Raw genomic sequence first — 23624 nt, forward strand, 5'->3', positions numbered from 1 at the left:
ATTGATGGACAATACTGGCTAGATTTCAGAACCATAATGCTAATACAAATGCAGATGGTAAAGTCCAGGCCCAAGAGGTTTCAGCTGGGCCAAGAATTGCACTGAAAGTTAGACCAGAGGCCATGTGTGTTATGTCTAGCAGATAATTTGTGAATGTTTTACACAAGACCTGAGACTTTGTGGGAGATGAAGTGTAGATGACTTATTAGGCCAATGGCCTAGTTAATCTCACTGAGAATATCACAAGCCAGACCAACATTAAAGCTGTGGCATGGATAATTTTGGCTATTAGAGAAGTTTGGAGTTTTGTGAAAAGAAAACATCTGAAAAGATAGGGCAAAGGAGACCGTGGTTGTTAAAAAATTAGGATTAAAGAGAAAACAAATAATTTGCATCAGGACAAAAGGAAAGATATTTTGAAGGCATCTCAGGAATTATTAAACTTCATCCTTCACTGGCTCAAGTCTGTAAAGGGTAAAGGTAAATGCCTTTGAATTCTTTGCTTTGAACAAAAGAGCCTAAGACAGTCTGCTCAAGAAGGGCTGCCTAGAGATTGGTAGCTCAGAATTAAGTTCATAGCACTCAGATATCAAGGCACTCAGTGGCCTTTTCAGCTATAATTCAAGGGGGCCAAGCTAGTGCTCACGCTGGTGGTAGAACTTGGTGTTATCATTGTGGTGGTGGTATTATGGAAATGTAGAATGCAAAAGTTGTGGGGTCAGCAAGGTTTCCACCCAGATTTCAAAGGAAGGCCTGGGAGGCCAAGGAGTGCATCCATGATAGGGAAGAGCATGAACCTGAAGCCAGAATACAGTGGAGATCCTGGGAATTTGGGGATGACAGGAATCTATAATTCTGCTGAGGAAAGCTGCAAGCATTGAGGTATGGAAGCTCAAAAGAGAAGCCATAAGGGCAGCAACTGGCAATGGCATAGAAGCAGAACTGCTGAGCCCTTTGGAGCTCACATCTTGCCCTAATTTTCCCCAGGTTCTGGATATAGTGATACAGGATTTAGTGTTTGGCCTGCTGTGTTTTTTCTCACTTTGGTCCTATTCCTTTCTATCTTGCCTTTTAAAATGGAAATGTTTACCCCATGCCATTGTGTACTGGAAGTGTTTAACTTTCTTTTTGATTTTCATAGGTGCTCACAGCTAAGCAATTGTTTTGAGTCTCAGGGGAGACTTTGGGGTGGGACTTTTCAGCAGTGTTGGAATTGTCCAAACTTTGACAATTCTTAGAGATTGACTAAATGCATTTTTTTTTCATAAAGAGATGTGCATGATTATTTGAGGGGCAAGGGACAGCATATTATGGTTTGGACCTAGATTATCTCCCCAAAGCTGTCATGAATTCATACTCAGGACTTTTGAAACATGATTATTGTGTGTCTGCACTATTGATGACATGCTGTTAGGAACTAGGGACTGCCTGGAAGCAGGTGACTGGGAGAATGATCTGTTTTCCTTCCTGGCTCCTCCCTTCCCTCTGTGCTTCCTGACCACCATGATGTGAGCAGTTTTCCTCTATGTCTGGGCCTTCCACTATGGACTAAGACTTTTGAAACTGTGAGCAAAATGATCTTCTCCTCTGTTCAAGTGTGGGTGTCAGAAATTATATCCTAGCAATGGAAAAGTGAGGAAGACACTATTAAAATTATTAGTTTTCTCTGTGGTATATTTCAAAATGGCTATTCTTTCCTTCTTCATGTTGGAAGTATAAGATTTTGCCCTCATCTGCACATAACAAAACTGGGTTCCTTAAGGTGAAGCTCAAGAATGTGTTTGGTCCCTTTTTGGTTAGACCCCAGTCATTTTTAATGTAGTTCACAATGAGCAATTTGTTAAGTATGATTTAGTTATTCCCATAAATTAATGACTCAATGACTTTTGCTTTCAGTAGCTGTAATTCTCTGTATTTTCCTGTCTCTCCAGTGTGTCAGGGTGGTAAACTTTCCTATGAATTCAATTTTCTGATGGATTTTAAAAGAGTTGTAGGCTTTCATATATTAAACTTTTGCTTGTCATGAGGACAGAGTGATGATTTTCAAACATATTACTTGTAGGAGCATAAGCCACCTCTTATCGTTTAAATGTGTTGTGGTAGACTTATTTGTATATATATTCACATGGGCCGTCCAATAAATGCCTTGAATTTCTAATTACATGTTGGAATTTTTTAAAATCAACCATTAAATTTTTAAATTATTTAAAATTATGTTTAATTTAATTCTTGTATTTTCTGTAGCTTAGATATTAAGAAAAAATTACTTAACATTCTCAGATTAGATTCAAAATGAAATCTTTGTATTATAAAATACTTTAGGTTTCTACATGACTCTGATCAGAAAAAATTTTAAAAAAATATTTAGCACTTTTAATTAATTTTCATATAAATTGTAAATATCTTCTTCCCAACTTATTTGGTAAGTACTAATTAAAAATTGGTCATATGTTTGTATTTCTGGGTTTTTCATTACTTTTTCATTTATCACTTTCTCTCATTTGCACCCAGAATGCAATACAGTACTACCATCAATAACATTACTGAACATTTAGTAAAATTCTAATTACTGCAGTCAACAAGACTTGATTTCAAATCTTGCTCCTGCTTCTCATTTAGCTCAGTGACCTTCCAATTAATCTATTTGAATTTATGTTCCCTCGTCCATAAGTCAAAGATTATATTTATTTCTCTGAGTTGTTTTGAGAATTGGAAGTAATGTATAGCAAGTCATTATCACAATGTCTTGAAGATCCAAAAATAAATATTCTAGTAAAAGTATATTATCAGGTAAGTATATTTTATTAGTTCTTCATCAAATTATCATTCTCCAAGACTATTTTTTGTTAGAAGGTACAAATGAAGTTTTACTTTAATATTGAATGTATTTATTTTAATTTTAATTGGCCTGCCATAAACTATGCAGAATCTTTTGTTCTGATGTATGAACCATAAGGTAAACAACACTCACTATATGGTCCAAGGTAAGGATGAAAATTGTTTTATTGCCAAAATTTGTTTTCTTTTCTAAAAATATGTACAGTATGAAATCTTTATCCTTATTTTGAGTCAACAAATGCTTTAATCTTACTTAGTTGGAAAATCAGAGTATAAGCTACAAATTAGCAGAGAATTAAACCGAAAATGAAAACTTTTATAAAAAAAAATTAAAATTTTATTTTCCTGAATAAAACTTTAAGCATATATCACCTAATTTGTTTTTGTGCTTTAAAGTAACAAGGTACAAAGTATTTTTTAAGCTGATCAAAGTGCTATTCAAAAGTAATGAGCTGATGGTCATGAAGGTTTCTAATTTACATTTCCAAATTGCTGTCTGTTAAAGGAGGCTTAAAAGCTCATGATTGCACATATTTCAAGTAGATTGGCAGAGCCCTTATAGCACAGAAATTTTAGAAATCACATACAAGTCCTTGGTGATTCAAGTTCAATTGTTTAGCTTGATTTGTTCCTTTTTGATAGTCTCTTTCCTCAATTAGGTAAGATGTTATATTAAATACAAACCCAAGTAAAGATAATTTTATATTTTCAAAATGCAAGAAAAATAAAAATTCATAAATTTTTTTTAAAGTTTTAATTATTTGTTAATTTTTACAAATTAATTTTGTTGGTACATTTTAGGTATAAAATATAATGATGTTCATCATTGGAGATTTGTACCCTTTACATAATATAACTTGATTCTTATGTTTTCCCCATTCCCCTGCCCTCCCTTCAATGCCTCCACCCCTCCCTATTTACAAAGACTTTGTTTCCAACTTTTAATTTTCTCATATTAATTCCATCCCCTTCTTTCCTTTCCTTTATTCCTCCCATTTCCCCTTACCCTTTGCACCTTTTCTATTTCACATTTTCTATTATACACTTTCATCCTTATTTCCACTTTCAGTTTCTCACAGCAGAGAAACTATTTGGTATTTAAACATATGTCACATTTATTTCATTTAAGAGTATTGCCTCAATGTGCATCCCTTTATCTATAAATGTCTCTAATTTCTCATTCTTTATGGCTGAATAGCACTCTATTTTATTTTTTTTTAAAACCCTCGTTTTCTTTTTCCAGTCTCCAGTAGATGGGCAATTGGGATGTTTCCAAGTTGAAGCTATTATGAACTGTGCTGCTATGAACATGGGTACATATATATTGCTGTGGTATGATTCTTTCCATTTTGGGGGGAAGATATCCAGCAGGGGAATAGTTAGGTAAAATGGGACCTCTAAGTTCTTTCAGGTGTCTTCATATTGATTTCCACAGTGACTGCACCAGTCTACACTCCCAACAGTGGAGAAGTGTTTCTTTTCCCCCACAACCAAGCCAGTGTTTATTAGTTGATTTCATGATATCAGCCACTCTTTCTGGGATGAGGTAGAATCTCAGCATTGTTTTCATTTGCATCTCTCCAATGACCAGTGATGTTGAACATTTTTTTTATATGTTTATTTACAGTTTCTACTTCTTTGAGAAATGTCTGTTCATTTCTGATGCCCATTTTTGGATTGGGTCTTTAAATTTTAGAGGTCTGATTTTTTAAAGTTCTTTATATATTCTAGTTAGAAGACCTTTGTCTGAGGAACAGCTGGTAAATTTTTTTCCCACATTGTGACTTGTCTCAACATGCTGTTGGTGGCTTCTCTTGCTGTGCAGAAGCATTTTAATAAGAAAAGATCCCTCTTATTGATTGTTTGTGTTAGTACATGTGCAACATAGGTTTTGTTAATGAAGCATTTTCCTACACCAAAGTCTTCAAGAGTTCTACCTAATCTCTCTTCCAGCCTTTTGAGTATTTCTGTTTTAATATTTAGATCTTTAATCCATTTTCATTTCAGTTTAGTGAATAGTGAGAGATATAGGTCTAGTTTTAATCTTTGGCAAGTTAAAACCCAGTTTTTCCAGCAAAATTTATTAAAAAGGGTATGTTTCCTCCAGTGAGGGTATTTGGCTCCTTTGTCGAAGATGAGGTGGCTGAGTGTGCCTGGAGTTGTTTCTGCATCTTTTAATCTGTTCCACTGTTACTTGGGTCTGTTTTTTTGCAGTACCATGCTGTTTTTATCACAGTATCTTTGTAGTATAGTTTCAAGCAGGGGATTGTGATATCCCCTACTTTGTCTTTGTTGCCTAGAATTGCTTTTGGTATTCTAGGTCTCTTGTTCCAAATGAATTTGTGGATTGTTTTCTCAAAGTCCATGAACTATGTTGCTGGAATTTCAATTGAGATTGCATTGAATCTACATAGCAATTTTGGAAGTAGGGCCATTTTCACTATATTGGTTCTTCCTACCCAGGAGGAAGGGATGTGTTTACATTTTATGATATCCTTTTGATCTCTTTTTTCAGAGTGCTATAGTTTCCAGACTACAGGTCTTTTATTTCATTAGGCTGATTCTTATGTATTTCAATTTTTTGAATGCTGTTGTGAAGGGAATTATTTCTTCAGTTCCTTTTTCAGTGAGTCTGTGGATTGTGTACAGTAAAACTATTGATTTTGTGTGTTGACCTTATATCCAGATACTCTACTAAATTTAGTTGTTAAGTCTAGAAGACTTTTGGTGGAGTTCTTGGAGTCTTCTATGTAGAGTATCATGTCATCTGCAAATAATGACAATTTGACTTCTTCCTTGCCTATCTTAATTCCTTTAATTTCTTTGTCTTGTCTAATTGCTGGGCTAATGTTTCAAAAACTATATTGAGCAGGAGTGGTGATAGTGAGCATCCTTGTCTTGTTCCTGATTTCACTGTGAAATATTTCAGTTTTTGACCATTTAGTATGATGTTGGCTGTTGATTTTTCATAGATGGCTTTTATCAGTTTGAGGTAGAGACTGTCTCTTCCAATTGTTGTAGGGTTTTTATCATGAATGTGTGTTGGATTTTGTTGAACAATTTTTCTGCATCTATTGAGATCATCATATGGTTTTTGTCCTTGGCACTATTAATATAGTGTGTTACATTTATTGATTTTCAAAAGTTGAACCATCCCTGCATTCCTGGGATAAATCCCACTTAGTCAGGATGTATGATCTTCTTGATGATCTTCTGCATTCTGTTTACCACTCTTTTATCAAGGATTTTTGCATCTATGTTCATTAGTGAGATTGGCCTGTAGTCCTCTTTTTGGTTGGGTCATTCTCTGCTTTTGAGATCAAGGTGATGCTCTTTCCCAGAAATGAATTTGGGAGTATCACTTCCCTTTCAATTTCATTGCAGTTTAAACAGTAGTGGCAATAGTTCTTCTCTAAATGTGTTACAGAGCTCAGCAGTGCAGTCATCAGGATCTGGGCTTTTCTTCATTGGTAAGTTTTTAATTACATTTTCAATTTTTCTGATTGATATAGGGTTGTTTAAAATTTTTAGGTCTTCTTTGTTCACCTTTTTTTTTTTTGGTACCGGGAATTGAACTTGGGTCCTTGTGCTTGCACAGCAGGCAGCAAAACCACTGAGCTAAATCCCTGGCCCCTTTGTTCACCTTTTAAAATTCATATGTATCTAGGAATCTGTCCATTTCTTCTGGGTTTATCATCCATTGGCACACAGGTTCTTGAAGTAGATATTGATAATCTTTTAGATTTCTTCTGTGTCCATTGTAAATTCACCCTTTTCATTTCTAATTGCATGGATTTGGGTCTTTTTCCCCCTTTTATTGATAAGGTTGGCTAAAGGCTTGTCAATTTTGTTTATTCTTTTGAAGAACCAACTCTTTGTTTTATTGATTTTTTGGTATCATTCTCTTAGTCTCCATTGCATCTGATCTGATCTTTATAATTTCCTCCTTTGTAGAAGCTTTGCATCTGTCCTGCTCTTTTTTTTTCTAGAAGCTTGAGTTTCAGCATCAGTTGTTTATTTGAACTCGCTCTTTTTTCCTAATATGAGATTTACCTGCTATGTATTTCCCTCATAAGAATGCTTTCATTGTGTCCCATAGATTCCAATATGTTGTATTGACATTGTCATTTAATTGTACAAACTGCCTGATTTCTTCTTTAATTTCCTCTGTGACCCATTGGTTATTCAGAAGTGTGTTGTTCAATTTCCATGAGTTTATAAAATTCTTGCAGTTTCTTTTGCTATTGATCTGCAATTTCATCACACTGTGGTCTGATAATATATAGGGGATAAATTCAATTCCTTTGCACTTAAACATGTTCTATGAGCTAGTATCTGGTCTATTTTGGAGAATGACCTATATGCAGCCAAAAAGAATGTGTATTCTGATTTTGTGGGGTGGAACACTCTGTAAACATCTGCTAAGTTCATTCATTCAAGAGTTTGATTGATTTCTAGCATTTTGTTATTTATTTTCTGTTTAATTGATCTATCTATTTGTGACAGTGGGGTATTGCAGTCCCCAAATAGTATTGTAGTAGTGCTTATTTGATTTTTCATGTCCATTATGCCTGTATTATGAACTGTATCTGACTCACTGCATAGTGCGTATACAGTACTATAGGTCACTGCATCTCCCACATTTTTCTGGCCCCTCATTGCCACCCTGGAGCACAGACCTTCTTGATTTTCACTCTTGGATCATTCTTCATCTTTCAGATGTATGAAGTCTTTTCAGTTAAACACAGAAATATATGTAAAATAATAAACCCCCATATTCAACTGGAAAGAGATTCATTTTACTGTTATAGTTTCAGCAGCATTTCCAAAAATATTATAAAATATTGTAGCTTATATATGCTATTTTTACTGTTCCATTACTTCCTTCCTGAATCATTGAATTTTCTCTGTAGTAAAGGAAACAAATTCAACTTTTCATCCAAACTATGGGGCTTCTTAAAATTACTCCCGCATGTTGATCTTACAGTCGTTTCAGCAGTTTTATGTTCTGAGCAGATACTTAAAAAGAGACAGATTGTATTGCTGATATTATACATAATGAACCTAATCTTCCACCCTCCTATTTATTCCAATCACTTTTTTTAACCCTTTGCACTAAAGCAGAAAAATTTTTCATTAATTATTTGTTCACAAAACAATTATCCGTTGAGCATTGTCAAGTACCAATTGTGCAGTGGACAATTATAAACCCCTGTTTCTATGTGTCTCACATTGTAATAGGTTTGAAATAATGAAGAAAAAAATACACTAAGTAGAAATAAGTGCTAAATGTGGAAATTGAAGCAGAGAAGGAGTTATTGTGTATGTGTGTTTGTGCATGGATGTGTATTGTGTACATGTATACACATGTGTGAAAGTGAGTAGGGGTTAGTTTTGCTTTTCTTTTTCCAGTGATGGGGATCCAACCCAGGGGTATGTACTTGCTAGGCAAGCACTTTGCTTCTGAGCTACATCTCTGGCTTGGAGTTTGCAATTTTACTAAGGTGACTGTGGAAATTCATCCTGAGAAAGTGACTTCCAGTGGCCAAGATAAGGTAAACCATATGCATATATGGATAAGGATTTCCAGGCCTAGAAAAAAAATAAAACAACAAAAGCAAAGTTCCCATAGAAGGTAATTTTATTTCACTTATACCATGACAGTCCCTGAACTATTTAATGATCACATCAAGAACATTCAATACTTCATCTTTGTTGTTGCTATTGAAAAGCTCCAGTGTCTTCCTTTACATTATGAATAAAATAATTTAAGCAAACTTTAAATAAATTGTGGGCTCTTTTCTGGTTATATTTCTTACTTTGAGTTAACTATCTTTTTCACATTTTTATAGGATAATAGTAAATATTCCATTAACTTGTTTGAGAATGACTGAAATGAATAGAAATATTGCATTTGTAGAATACACTAGTTTTTAAAAGATAGAGTTTTGACATGATTGAACACTACATTGGAATTTATTTTTATTTTATATCAACTTTATTTCTTTCTCTCTCTTTTCTTATTCTTTTTCCCACCTTCCAAATCCTAAAATAGCCACGCCATGATATATTCATACTAAATATTTATTTATTTTTTATCTTAAACAAGGCTATGGAGACAAGAATGAGATTTTGGACATCCAACAAGGTGCAGCCTTCATTTAACCTTTGTCCCTCAATATCTCTTTCATTTGGTATCTAGCAACGGAACTGAAATGGCTAAATAACTAATTGCTAAATTTTAACAAATCTCTATTAAATGTCATTATTGTGTCATTTCCTTAAAAGTCAAAGTACTAAAATCAGTGAAGCATAAGTAAATGACATTAGAGACTTCACCTCCTTGAGCAGGATAAATCTCTTTGGGTTTTAGTTGCTCATTATAAATCTCGTTAACCAATAATGTCTGTTATGAACAGAGTGCATATATAATTTGTCATTGAAAGTTGGAATTTTGTGACCAGGAGCACTATTATAACTAAGCCTGAGAAAAATGTATAAAGCAAAACTATGAAAATTAAAATTGGATTTATGTTTACTTGTATGTTATATTTAATAAAGGTAGCATCACAATGGCTAACTAATCAGGTTCTAGAATTGCAGAGAACTAGGTTTCGCCCCACCCATATGCACTTGCTTGTTTCAACTCACACAGTCTCTTTCTTTGGCTAGTTCTGCCTCTGCACTTTTCAACTACAGGATTCTCATGCTATTGGAATTGGCTATGGTTTAGGTCAGGGGTGTCCCTCAAAATCCTCATGTGTTCAAAGAGGGGATCTTTGGAAGGAGATTAGAGAATGGGATCGTATAGTCAGTAGTGGATCAAGCCATTCATGGGTCCATAATTAAATGTGCTGTTAGGAGACAGAGCTTGGTTAGAGACTGTTTGTGGGAAGCATGATCTAGAAAGCTATATCTCCCCCTCAGACACCACCCCTCTCTTCTGCTTCCTCACTGTGATGATGTGGGCAGTTTTCCATGTCCACTTTTGCAAACTTGGTGGAAGCTTCCTGATCCCATAATTTGAATTTGGTGTTACAGTAAAACCAACACCACATAGATGACACCAAGGGTTGCTGTTAGTGGGAGCAGTAGCCAGACATATTTGACCATAGCTGCAATGGCTTTTCAATGCCTGAATGACCAAGCACAATGAATGAATGAATCCTGGGGAAGTAAGTTTTCTAGGTTGCCCTTCTTGAGCATGGGGTCCAGTGACTCTCTCTTCACATGAAAAGTTGACACTTTTGTACTATTAACCCTGTGATCAATGGGATCTTGCTAATATTTCTGTGATGCCCTCAAGGTGTCTTCTTATCCCTGAACAAATTACTTGGTTTCTTTTTTTTTTTTTTCGGTGCTGGGGATCAAACTCAAGATCTTGCACTTGCAGAGCAGGCAGCCAGCTGAACCACAGAGCTAAATTCCTGGCCCACTTGGTTTCTTTTTAATGGTGCTAATCTCTTCAGCAATACCTCCTTTGACTCCACTCATTCATGTAGATCCTTTAGGGGCAAATTTACATTTTCCAAATCTTCTGGTTTTGCTTTTTTCTTACAATAAATCTGACTAAAAGAATCCAGCAGTATTCATGCCACAGCTGAGCATTGGACTGCCTTGAAATTTGCTCAGTCAGATCAATTTGTGAACCATTCTTAATCTCAGTTTTCTGAAAAGTCTCAAAACATGGCAAAAATGTTGAGAAATATTTTCCAGAGTCGAAATTTGCCAACAATGGCCTTGTTTCTAAACCATGTGAACCTGATTTTACTATTGCATTCTTATCAGCATTAGTATTTTCTGGCCACCCATCAGGCTCTGCTTAAAATATACTAGCACTCATCTCTAAATCTTTCCAAACTCTCCTTAACAATCTTTTCCAAAAGCTTCCCAACCACATGGTCATGTATAGTTACAGCAATGACTCCACTCCTGGTAACAATTTTTTTGTGATACTCACTTCCCTGTTGGTAGGGCCAAGTACCCAATACTCACAACTTAAAGGAGAAAAATGTTTCTTCTACTCCCAGTTTCATTTCATGTTTGGCTGCTCCAAGCCAGAAAATTCAACAAGACAAATCATAACTTGTGCAATAAAACAAGTCTGAATAAATATACAAGAATTAAATGAAACAAAACGTGTTCTTTGAATATAACAGAATTCAAATTTATAGAAAGTAGAGTAAGCTATTTGGAAATTTCTAAATATTCAAAAAAATCAAATACTACGGTTCAGATAACTGTGGAATAAAAAATGTCTCATAAATTTTGAACTGAAGGAAGTTAAAAATATGCACAATTAAATAAATATTCCAAAATTCTACTTATTAAAATTTAAAATTGACAAATAATCTGAAAGAAAGGAAATGATTTAAAAAGAAAACTGATATCAACAAAATATAGAGAAAGAGTAGATTTAAAATTAAGTATAACAAAATATAAATATTGTATATATACACAATACTTACACTTTAGCCAGGCTAATTAGGAGAAATTGAAATAAATAAAAGAATAATTTTTAGAAGTAGAATAGGAGCCATCATTACAGATTTTAAAGCATAAGTGAATAAATATGAAATATTACATATTGATCAAAAATTAATTAAAATTATTACATTCCTTAAAAAGATGCTACTAACTCACCAAGAAACATAAAACAAATATCATTATATTTAGTATAGGTATAGAATGTTTACATGAAATCTTCCACAAAGAAAGTTACACAGCCCCATATAGTTTCATTGTTAAGTTGTATTAAACAGTTAGAAAAAATAATTTCAACTATTATATATTAATTTAATATTGAAATAGAAGAGAAGACACTTTCTAACTCTTTTTACATAAGTATTATCTTGATAGCAAGACATTATAGAAAATAAAAAGTCAAAAACTGTATTTCTCATTAACATAGACACAAATATCCTTGTTAATAAAAATAAAAATATCAGACACACACATATATATTTTTCACACAGAAAACAGAGAGAAAATATGTGTGACTGTGCTAACATTTAAAAATCAAATAATGTAATTCACTGCATTAACATATTTAAAAAGAATAAACACAAATCACTTTGATATATTCAGGAAAAATTTTTGATAAACTCTCAAAATTAATAATAAAATATTTTAGCAAACAAGAAATAGGTCTCAATCCAAGAAGGAAACTACAAAAGAAATCACATGTGACATTTCTCCTTATGATGGTATCTGTACTGGAGTTTAATTTCACCCAGAGTCTTCTTGTGCAAGTCCAGGTAGGAGAATCATTATAGAGCTTTTTTCCACCTGAGCTGCACCCCTGTGTTTTGTGGGTGGGATCATAGGTAGGTCAGCCATTGACTAAACTAAATCCTGCCTACAGACTTGAACTCCTCTGTACCTGGGAATGGAAGGGCCAAAGAATCCAGACTGTCCACTGAATCTGTCACTGTTATAGTCTGCAAGTTCAGAGCATGGACCAAAGCTCCATAGATTTTCAAACTGCTTCCAGACACATGGCTGGCCAGTGACTGTGTAGTGGAGTCTGCAGTCTGAGAGCCTCCACAAAGCCTCCACAACTCACCTCCCTCCTCCCACTGATGAGGCATGGCTCTGCGTGGAACAAGGAATGAGTTGCCTTTCTCCCTGTCCATTCCCCATAAAACCATCAAAGCATGATGTTCAGCACACCTTAGCTACTCTCCTGGCTCTGGTTACAGGTCACCCTCCTTTACCTCCCCCTGCACTTTCCTTATCTCTACACTATAAATGCACTGCAGTTGCCAGCCAGACCTTTTCTCCCTTCAGGAGTGAGGCCTCACCTGGCCCCAGCTTTGTATCTCTTTGTTCTTTTGTATCTCTTTATTTATTTCCACCCCACTCCGTTCTCACCCTGTGGACCCTTCAGCCATGCAGGCTGTGGCATGTAGGTACTGTGGTTGCATTTGGAGCTGTAGGTGTCCAGCATTGCACTGGTCCTTGATGCACACTGAGCATCAGACTCCTCCCACTGTAAAACCTCTCATGGCTGGACTCATTGTCTGCCACTGCATTCAAACAGCTACTATTTTGCTCTATTTTTGCAGCTGGAGTTCTCTCAGTTCAGTTTAGTCTCCTGTAAGCTAGAGGGTAGGTTCTTTATCCCAGTCACATGATTTTAGTTTTACTGTGTCAGGGTCAACTTTTTCCAAGCCTCACTCTATATTAGCATTGGTAGCCACTTCCTCTCTGTAGCACGATGATAGGTAAGTCTTGAAGTTATGGAAAATATGGGGGTTTGTGTCTTTAGACTGAGGAAATTATTCAAGATGGTTCCCCACCCCACTACAGCCTGTTTATTTTCTGCTTTTTCTACCAATGCTAAGGGAAAGGGGTTCTTAAATGGCTTCCTTCTTGGACCCTGTCTAAATCTGGAAAGACAAAGTGAGAATTACACACCTGTTTCTGTTCTCTTGGCTGTAATCAAATCTCTTGTCTTCACAGGCTGTATCTCTGTCCCATAGCAGAGCCAGTGCTCACAAAAGATGCTGAGTTTTTCCTTTTACTGTGGCATTAAAGAGAAAGACACTTTTCCCCTACTGAGTTGGCTCCTGTGCATAGCTGGTCCATTGTCTCAGCTAATTTACTTTAACTTTGTAATTACCAGCATTTCAAGGTTTTGCCTTGTTGCTGCTCTCTCAAGATGTAGTCCCACCATTTTCTGTGTACTCCTACCTCCTCAAAGAACTATGTACCTCTGGCTTTGGATAAATACTCCGGAGTATTTTGTGAGTACACCCTGCCTCTAGTTCTGCTATCTTTCCCTCACCATGGATATATTTTTAAACAAATCTTTTTCTTTTTTTCATAGCATATCATGGATTTAATATACTTTCCTTTGTAGTAATTTTCATATTTGATGATTTTCTCCTACAAATTTATTTATTAAAAGGGAAGAGGAAAAAGAAGCCCAAACAGTTCCATTCCGAATTGATTGCATTGGTACTAGTAACTATACGCCTAAGTAGTTTATAGATGTTGGGACTAAAGCATTAATTTTTAGAAGATTTCACTAAGATAAAAAGATTTTTTAATGTCCTATATCTAAATGGAATTTATATAGCTATTGAGCAGAAACTTAAAAATTCATTTCTCTTCATCAGATATCAATATCAATTCTACTATATCTTGAAAATTCAATGTTGATTACTCATCCTATGTTTATTTATTCACAGCTATCCTTTCCTTACCAAATATCAGTTGTGTTTTTCTAATACTTCTACCTCAGATTTTAAGCTCCGTGAGGAGGGTTGGTGTATTTTTTTAAAGTATTATTAATTTTATTTGTACATTTAAGGTACATAATATAATGACATTCATAATTGGAAATTTGCACCTTTACATAGTCTGTCTTGGTTCTTATTTTTTCCCCATTCCCCTGCCCTCCCTTCAACCCCTCCACCCCTCCCTATCTACAAAGACTTTGTTTCCATTATTTCTTTTTCTCATATTAATTCCATTCCTTTCTTTCTTTTCCCCTACCCCTCCCAGTTCCCCTTCCCCCTTGCACATTTTCTTCCTATTTCAAATGATCTATTATACCTTTTTCCTTACTTACACTTTCAGTTTCTCACACTAGAGAGACTATTAGGTATTTACACATGTGTGTCCTATTTATTTCACTTAAGAATATCTCCTCAATGTGCATCCATTTAGCTATAAATGTCTCTAGTTTCTCATTCTTTATGGTTGAGTAATAACAAATGCTGGTGGGGCTGTGGGGAAAGAGGAACCTTACTCCACTGCTGGTGGGAGTGTAGATTGGTGCAACCACTGTGGAAATCAGTATGGAGATACCTCAAAGAACTACTATTGGAAGTCCCATTTGACCTCGCTATTCCCCTGCTGGGTATTGTCCCCAAAGAATTAAAAGAATCATACCACAGTGATATATGTGCACCCATGTGCATAGCAGCACAATTCATGATAGCTAAAACTTGGAAGCAATCCAATTGCCCATCAACTGGAGACTGTATAAAGAAAATGTGTTTTTTATAAAATGGAGTTGGTGTGTTTTATTCACTAGTAGATTTTAATTCATGTGGACTAGAAATCAATAAATATATTTATCCATTAGTAACACTTTTAAAGGTATCAACTTTAAGTAATTATATATTGTCAAACATTGAGAAAACAAAGCCCAGATATTCATGTTCTGGAAATTCATTATCAGATAAGTGGAAAATTCTGCAAAATTGTTTTAGTTGTTAGCAACAACCAGTGTCATTACAAAACAAAGATATTTGATTTGTTCAATGATTGTAGCTTTTGTTTCAAATTTGATTTGTAGTTTAACCAATTAATCTTAATAAAACAGATCTAGATTTGCTTGCTATTCACTAATAGTACACATTTGGTCAAGAAAATATTGTAGTATTGATTTTGACATTTTAAGGATGATGTCATAATGAGCTAATATATTCATTTGAATATGACAATTAGTAAATAGCAGCCACTAAATAGTTGCTAATGTGTTCACAGAAGCATTTAGGAATTACTCTGATAAATGAATGAGCTTATTTCTGTTGGTTAAGACACAGATTATAGTCCACTCTCAGGAAGATATTTTAGCACAGTTTAAGTCTAGAGCATTGTATATCAGAGTAGTGAAAAACATCACAACCTCCATGTGGAGTGTAATGGAGTTTTCATTTAGTAACTCCTTTCCATATTCTAAAAAAAGTAACAAAAAAAAAGTGGCAACAAAACTATCAATCCTTGAGGTTGAAATGAAACCAAAGGTCAGACCATCAGCAGAAGAGCCCTAAAAGAACTAGATTAACAGTTATGAAGATGGTGAGAATGTGATAATAAACCTTTTCATCTTGGAACCTACCCAAAGGATCTCCAGCCACCAGCAGTGAGAGCGCATTTAACCAGGCCGCTAACTGCAGCAAAATCTCTGAAGGAAGTGAGAATGAACTACTAAAAGCATCTTTTTCAGGAGTTTAGAACTTCAACTCTTACCATGCTGTTTAATGTGACTACTTATTTAATTTGTTTTGTCAGTATCAGGGGTGAGAATGTATTGTTGTGGATTATCTTATTACAGAAATAACCATAATCATGAAAAAAGGGTCCCCCATGCCGTGTGTGTGTGTGTGTGTGTGTGTGTGTGTTGGAACAGAATTTCAGTCAACTCCTATATGTGTGCAGGCAAGCTTATTTTATGATTAAAAAATGGATGAAAAAAATTCAACCGAGCATACACATTAAACAGATATCCCAGTGATCATGTATGCTCCATTTATTTCAAAAGAATCAACCTGACTTTGGCTCAGTAGATTTAAAATTAATATTACTTTTTGAACAATCTTTATTTTGGAGGGGAGTGGGGATACTCACCCTTAAGAATGTATATGAAAGGGTCAAGAAATTCTTAGAGATGCTGCTGAAGAAACAGCAGTGACTATAGACAAATACCCAGCTCACTAGATTGAAAACTTCAACATCATTTTCTCTCAATATTACCTTATCAGAAGGGGATTAAATAATAATACTTTCCCTTCTCATTTGAAAATATTACTCAAAAATATATTTAAAGTTAGGCTGGGAAAATGCATGTCATTGTGTGTCTGATGTGCTAAGATTATGCTATTGATCGCATTTCAAAAGTATGTATAAACCAAAACATTCTGGAAGGAGTAAGAATTTGTTTCATGGACATTAATGCGCATGAAATTCATTTTCTATGCCTTTATTATATATTACTGAGTATTTGCTAAGAAACTGCAGTAAGATGGGGCAATAGAATAGAAAAACAATCAAGTGCTCTGGCACTTAAAGAACTCTCAGGCTAATAAGATTTAGACTATAAGGCTCTTGACAGCAGTACAGCATGCTAGGGCCACAGGAGTTATATGCCAATATGTGACTCCAACAAGTGAGAGGAGTCACTTCCTCCTGAGCTTTCTGTGCAAACTAATCTACTGTGAAGTGAAAGGCCAGGATTCCTGATAAACCAGGAAATCTGGACTTTTCTTTTCCATTGTTCTCCCTCTAAGTGACCTGAACACTCATCTATGTAAATTTTCACCATTGAAAAAAATCTAAATTTGAAAGAGAAGTAGGCAAATTTGGACTCACCATAGATGGTAAAATTGAAATAAAAGTAAAGGCAGCAATGGTGATTTAAAATATTATAAATCATTTTTCCTTTTTATTGAGATTTAGTTGTATGAAGAATAAATAACAACAAATTTGCTCATTTTAGCCCCATTGCCTGGTGCAGGATCAGTGTGATGTTACAAAGGAAGCTCTTCATGAGCACTGTTAGACTGCATAGAAAAAACCAAGGAGACTTTCTTAAACCTGGAATGTGAGTGACTATGTTCCAAAAGATGTAATTATCTTCATTTATTTGAATGTAAACTTTATAATAACAAGAATAACAGCATTTGTTGCTTTTATTTTTCTAATTTCTATCAAACAGTGGCATGTAAATATACTATTGGTGTGGGGGGCCTTGCCCCCCCGCTAGAACTCTTGAGTGCCTTTTACGGACATATCCGGGCCTGTTGCAAATCTACCCGGCAACAAGGAAGTAGCCCCAGTACCCTCCTCTTGCTCCTCCCCTCTAGCCCTACGGTATATATGTTGTAGCAGCTTCCGCAATAAACGAGACTTGATCAGAAACCTGTCTTGTCTCCATCTCTCGTGTCCCCTGTCCCCTCTCATCCTCGCTCCCCCTCTAGGGTCTCCGTTGACTTACCTGCGGGCCGGGACAAGTGGCGCCCAACGTGCGGCCAGAGAACGGGGGATCCAGTGAAGGACGCTGCTCAGGGGCCCTAAGATTAAGATTGAGGAACAAAGAGCACACTCGACACAGGAGAGGCTTGCAATTGACGTAGACCTGCCGTCTTTTTCGCACCTCGGTAAGTTGAGCAGCGATTATGGGACAGGGCATTAGTCAGCACGAATTGTTTGTGCAAGGTCTCAAGGAGACATTACAGGCACGAGGGGTAAAGGTTACAGTCAAACAATTGCTGAAATTTTTTGATTATATTAAAGATCTCTGTCCCTGGTTCCCTGCTGAGGGAACCATTGACGAAAAGAGATGGAAAAGGGTAGGGGAAGCTCTTCAGGATTACTATGCCGCTTGCGGACCCGGAAAGGTCCCGATTGCGGCATTCTCGTATTGGAATTTTATCAATGATATTATTTCCCCAAAAACGAGGGACCCACTGGTAGCTCAAGCTATCCAGGTTGGGGAGATAGCCCTCCGTACGGGTGTGGATGCAACGCCTCCAGGCGGCTCCGACACAGTCTCCCGGGACGCCAATATGGCGCCGGGACCCAGGCCCGTTAAGGCCATGACTTCCTCGCCAGACGAGGAGAAGGACTTGATGTCCTTTGACAGTGACGATGATCCCGCCCCCGACGGACGTAACGCTCCCTCGGACCAATCCCAGACGGCCACGATCCCTGCCAAGCCCTATAAGGCAAAGTTTCGCCGGACCCCTGCCTCCTCTCCTTCCGCTCCTGCTTCTGAAGCAGCCCCACCCCTGTGGGAGGTTCCACCCCTATATCCCTCCCTTCAAGCCTATCGCTGCCCGCCTCCACTCCCAGATCCGCCCCAACATGGCTCCGGGACTGACGAGTCTGCGGGGGGGGGGCACTGCGGGGCGGCTCTGGGTGCCCCCCTCCTTACATTCCTCTGGGCCCCAACACTCCTGCTCTGGCATATCCTGTTGTTGATCCCCAAAAGGAACTCCGGGACAAGATAAAATTTCTAAAAGTACAAATAAGATTAGAAAAGGAACATCAAGAACTTATTACCCAGCTTGAAGGCTTAAGAACAGGCAAAGCCTATAAAAATGTCCGTAGAGAAGACAAACTTAAGCCACGACCCCCCGTTAGAGGGGCGGCCCCTAGGGTGCCATCCGGGTCAGGAGTATCCCTGAAACTTAAAAATGCGGAAGCCTTTCCCGTAACTAAAACTACTGACGCACAGAGACAGGAGTGAAGACACCACAGTGGTTTCGATTTTAAGGTCATTAAAAAATTTAAAACGGCCGCAGCTCAATACATGGCCACTGCACCTTACATCATGGCTATTTTAAAATCGGTGGCAGAAAATTGGCTCACCCCAATTGACTGGCAGACTCTGGCCCGCGCCACCCTTACAGGAGGTGATTATTTATTATGGAAATCTAAATATGTTAAAAATTGCCGAGAAACTGCTAGGCGCAATGCTCAGGCGGGGAATGGATGGGTGCTTGACATCCTCCTTGGGGAGGGGGCCTACGCCGCCAAGGACCAACAAATACAATTTGATGCGGGGTTATATGCCCAGATTCAGACCGCCGCCACTAGGGCCTGGAAAAAGCTCCCCTCCAAAGGAGACGTGAGTGCCTCCCTCACTAACATTCGGCAGGGCCCAGACAGCCGTTTGCGGACTTTGTCCACCGCCTTCTCATGGCGGCAGGCCAAATTTTTGGGAGCGCAGAAACCGGGACAGATTTTGTTAAACAGCTTGCTTTTAAAAATGCAAATGCTGCTTGCCAGGCCGCCATCCGCCCTTATAAAAAAACTGATCTCTTAGGTTACATTCGCCTTTGCTCAGAAATTGGGACCGCCTACCAACAGGGACTTGCTATGGCTGTTGCCATACAGGGTTACACGGTCAAACAGTTTTTGTCACGCCTCCCAGGCAACAAATGTTTCCGGTACGAGACAACGGGTCGTTTTGCCAAAGAATGTCAGGCCCCTAGGGCGTCGGCCCCTAGGGCCACACCTCCGGGGCCTTGCCCTCGATACAATAAACGGAGACATTGGGCAAATAAATACAAGTCCATGACTGACGCTCAAGGCTGGCCCCTCCCGCTTGTCCATAACCTGGACCAAAAAAATGGGAAAGGGGGCCAGCCCCGGGCCCCCGCACCCAAACAAATTTACGGGGCACTCAATTTTGCTCCAACAAACAACAATCCATTTCAGACCTCTTCAGAACAACAACGGGAAGTGCCAGACTGGACCTCAGTTCCACCGCCCACACAGTATTGACTCCAAAAATAGGGGTACAGGCCCCCCCGACAGGGGTCTTTGGACCCCTACCTAAAGAGACCTTTGGGCTTGTAATAGACAAGAGCAACAGCACTATGGATGGGCTGCTGATCTACCCGGGGGTGATTGATAGTGATTATTCCGGAGAGATTAGAGTTATGGTTTCTTCCCCCAAAGTCATTAACACCATTCAATCAGGCCGAAGATTTGCTCAATTGTTACTCCTTCCCCTTCTCTCTACCTCTAATAAGGCTCTTAACAACACCCGAGGCAGCCAGGGATTCGGCTCATCCGATGTCTACTGGTCGGAGATGCTTTCAGCCCAGAAGCCTCTCATGACCTTGTGGTTAGATGGGAGACAGTTTTCTGGATTGGTAGACACTGGTGCTGATGTAACTATCATCAAGGGAAAAAATTGGCCTCAGGCATGGCCATTAAAAGACACCCTCACCCATCTCAGGGGTATAGGTCAGAGTCAAAATCCTAAACAAAGTGCCAAAGATCTGACCTGGAGAGACCAAGATGGTAATCAGGACACCATTCAACCTTATATCATCTCAGGGTTACCCATTAATCTATGGGGGAGAGACCTATTATCACAAATGGGGATGATTATTTCTAGCCCTAATAAAATTGTCACTACACAGATGTTTAAAAATGGGTACATTCCAGGCAAAGGGCTAGGTAAACACTCTACAGGTATTGTACAGCCCATTGAGCCAGTCCTTTGTAGCTTCAGCTATTCAGGCCGTACGTAAATCTTGGGCCCAAATGTATGTTATACACTATATGGATGTCACACATTACCCTAAATTTGGAAATTTTAAATATATACATGTCAACATTAATACATATAGTGGATTTGTATTTGCCACCCTACAATCCGGGGAGGCTACTAAACATGTAATTGCCCACCTTCTAGTTGCCTTCTCAGTACTTAGATGTCCACAACAAATTAAGACAGACAATGGTCCAGGCTATGCCAGTTCTGGCTTCTCAAAGTTTTGCAAACAATTAGACATAACACACATAACGGGAATCCCATATAATCCACAGGGACAAGGCATTATAAAAAGAGCCAACCTCACACTCAAACTTACATTAGATAAAATAAAAAGAGGGGAATGGTACCCTATCAAGGGGTCACCTAGAAACCTGATATCACATGCACTATTTATTCTTAACTTCTTAAATTTGGATGCCAAAGGTTTATCTGCAGCCAATCGTTTCTGGCAACCAGAGACGCAACGACAATTTGCCTCGGTGATGTGGAAAGACCCCCTGGACCACTCATGGCACGGGCCCGATCCTGTACTTATCTGGGGCCGAGGATCAGTGTGTATTTACTCCAAGGAAATGAAGTCAGCCAGGTGGCTCCCAGAACGCCTAGTAAAACAAGTCGATAGGCGTGCTGATGATGCCGATGACCTGACATTGTCCAATCTTAACCAGTTAACAACGGCGCCTACAATTACAATCTAATAATCATCAAGAGTATAGTATAATTCAATTTGGTTAGTTATATTTGGGTGCACCCTAATTTTATACACTGTCTTATATGTTTGTCTATTGTCTGTTGTTTGTGTTCGTACAGTTGAGCTCAATATGTTCCTTCCCTTTCATAGGATATTCGCCTATTGTTAAATTGATTTACAGATAAATATGACTGAATTAAAGACATGCCTTCCTTTCCAGGTTGTTAAAGGATCAAAGTACCATTGGAATTTATGTTGTGAAAGTAATGTGCATTACAAGCAATAATCAATTTGCAATTGACAGTTACAAAATAGGAAGATATAGACTCTTGTTTGTCAAAATGACTTAAGATGGGGACTCCCTTTGATGAATATAGAAGTGGCCACCCAGAAAATGATTATTCTGGTCTTAATTCATTAAAGGGACCCCCTAGTAAATTTTATATTATATAATCTTATGGGAGACATATCACAATGAATATTATCTAAATATGTTATAAATTGATTGTATTGGTTGTCCTTGATATTTAAGCACTGAATATGTTGTTACAAAATGTTTATATTGGTTAAGTTCTGAATATGTTATTGTAGTATGTCCACATTGGTTATCTTCAAAAGCTTAATCAGGTTAGCCTAACTCTCTTATCTACAGCCCAGCCTTGTTTACATCGCAGGACGAAATTTTGCTTACAGGTTAAAGAGATGACATCCCTGAATCTGTTGCATGGTCTGTTGCTGTTCCTGGCCACCACAGGCCCCAATCCATATATCTGATGGTGGTGGGCCTTCAGATCAGCTCAGGGAAGAGCGAGTACAAAAACAACTTGAGACTATCATCCAAGAGATGTATCCCTCCCTAAATTATCATCCACTGGTCCTTCCCAAACCTTGAGGCCCAGACCCTGACGCCCAAACCCTGAGTGTCCTAGAGGCCACTTATCATTTGATCAATACATCCAACCCAGCCTTTGCTGCGGATTGTTGGCTATGCTTGACTCTTGACACACCCCTGCCCCTCGCCTTGCCAGTTGTCGACCAAACTGACTATGCCAACAGTTCTAGTTACAATTGCAGTTTTTCTCTGCCCTTCAGGGTCCAGCCAGTACAGTTCAATGCCTCAGTTTGTTATCTAAATTCGGGCCACAACAATAGCTTCGATATATGTGTTGGAGTCCAAAATTTCTCTCTCTGCTCGGTAGTGCTTAATGGCCCTGCCGCCATTTGCCCTGCCCCGGGTCACGTGCTCGTCTGTGGAGGGAGCTTGGCATTCATCTCCCTCCCCACTAATTGGACTGGGCTGTGTGTGGTGGCGACTGTCCTCCCGGGCATCTCCCTTATTCCTGGAGATGAGCCAGTGCCCTTGCCCAGCTTTGACTATATCGCTGGGCGACATAAAAGGGCCGTCTCACTGGTCCCCTTGCTCGTGGGGCTAGGGGTGTCCGGCGCCCTTGCCACTGGCTCTGCTGGCGTCAGGGTGGCATTACACTCCTATGCCAAATTATCCAACCAATTGATTAATGATGTTCAAGCTCTCTCCAACACTCTTACAGATATACAAGATCAGATCGATTCCCTGGCTGAGGTGGTCCTTCAAAATAGAAAGGGTCTGGACCTCCTCACAATGGAACAAGGAGGGATTTGCATAGCCTTAAATAAACATTGCTGTTTCTATGCCAACAAATCTGGGATCGTCAGGGAAAAATTCACGAACTTCAAGAAGATTTAAACAGAAGACGACAAGAACTCATACAAAATCCCCTTTGGACTGGCCTCAATGGTTTTCTCCCCTATCTCCTCCCTTTGTTGGGGCCTCTATTGGGTCTACTCTTGCTCATTTCTTTAGGGCCCATACTTTATAACAAAATCGTGGCCTTCCTAAAAGCCCAAATCGAGGCAATAAAAAAAACAGCGCCCATACAGGTCCATTATAATCGGTTAGCCATGGCTGATCAGGATGAGTACCTGGTGAGAGGGCTGGCAAGCCAATGACGGGCAACTGAGCAAGCGTGCCATGCTGTAAAAAGGCCCTCGTGCACCGCCTAAGACAGGTGCCAGAGCATTGATTCTCTGGTTAACCGATGACGGGTAAGGTGCATGGTACAGACACGTATGTTGCTCTGACCCAAGACAGGCTCAGCCCCCGCAGGCTTGGCTCTCCTGACGCCTTTCTTATAATTATAATTTTAAAGGGAGGACCTGTGGGGGGCCTTGCCCCCCCGCTAGAACTCTTGAGTGCCTTTTACGGACATATCCGGGCCTGCTGCAAATCTACCCGGCAAGAAGGAA

The 23624-nt window shown here is 38.4% G+C and overlaps 1 long non-coding RNA gene across 1 annotated transcript in view; it reads left to right on the top strand.

Annotated features, from left to right (window-relative positions):
* The first annotated feature begins 237 nt into the window (after nucleotides 1-237).
* LOC110348608 (uncharacterized) overlaps nucleotides 238-23624 on the top strand; it is a 43395-nt gene continuing 20008 nt past the window's right edge. The window contains exon 1 of the long non-coding RNA XR_002393966.2: nucleotides 238-480. This is a non-coding gene — a long non-coding RNA (uncharacterized LOC110348608). The remainder of the gene's footprint in view (nucleotides 481-23624) is intronic.

The sequence above is a fragment of the Heterocephalus glaber genome, unplaced genomic scaffold (genome assembly GCF_053883595.1).
Source record: "Heterocephalus glaber isolate CG9 unplaced genomic scaffold, H.glaber_assembly_v1.0 deba00000122, whole genome shotgun sequence".
Lineage (NCBI taxonomy): Eukaryota > Metazoa > Chordata > Mammalia > Rodentia > Bathyergidae > Heterocephalus > Heterocephalus glaber.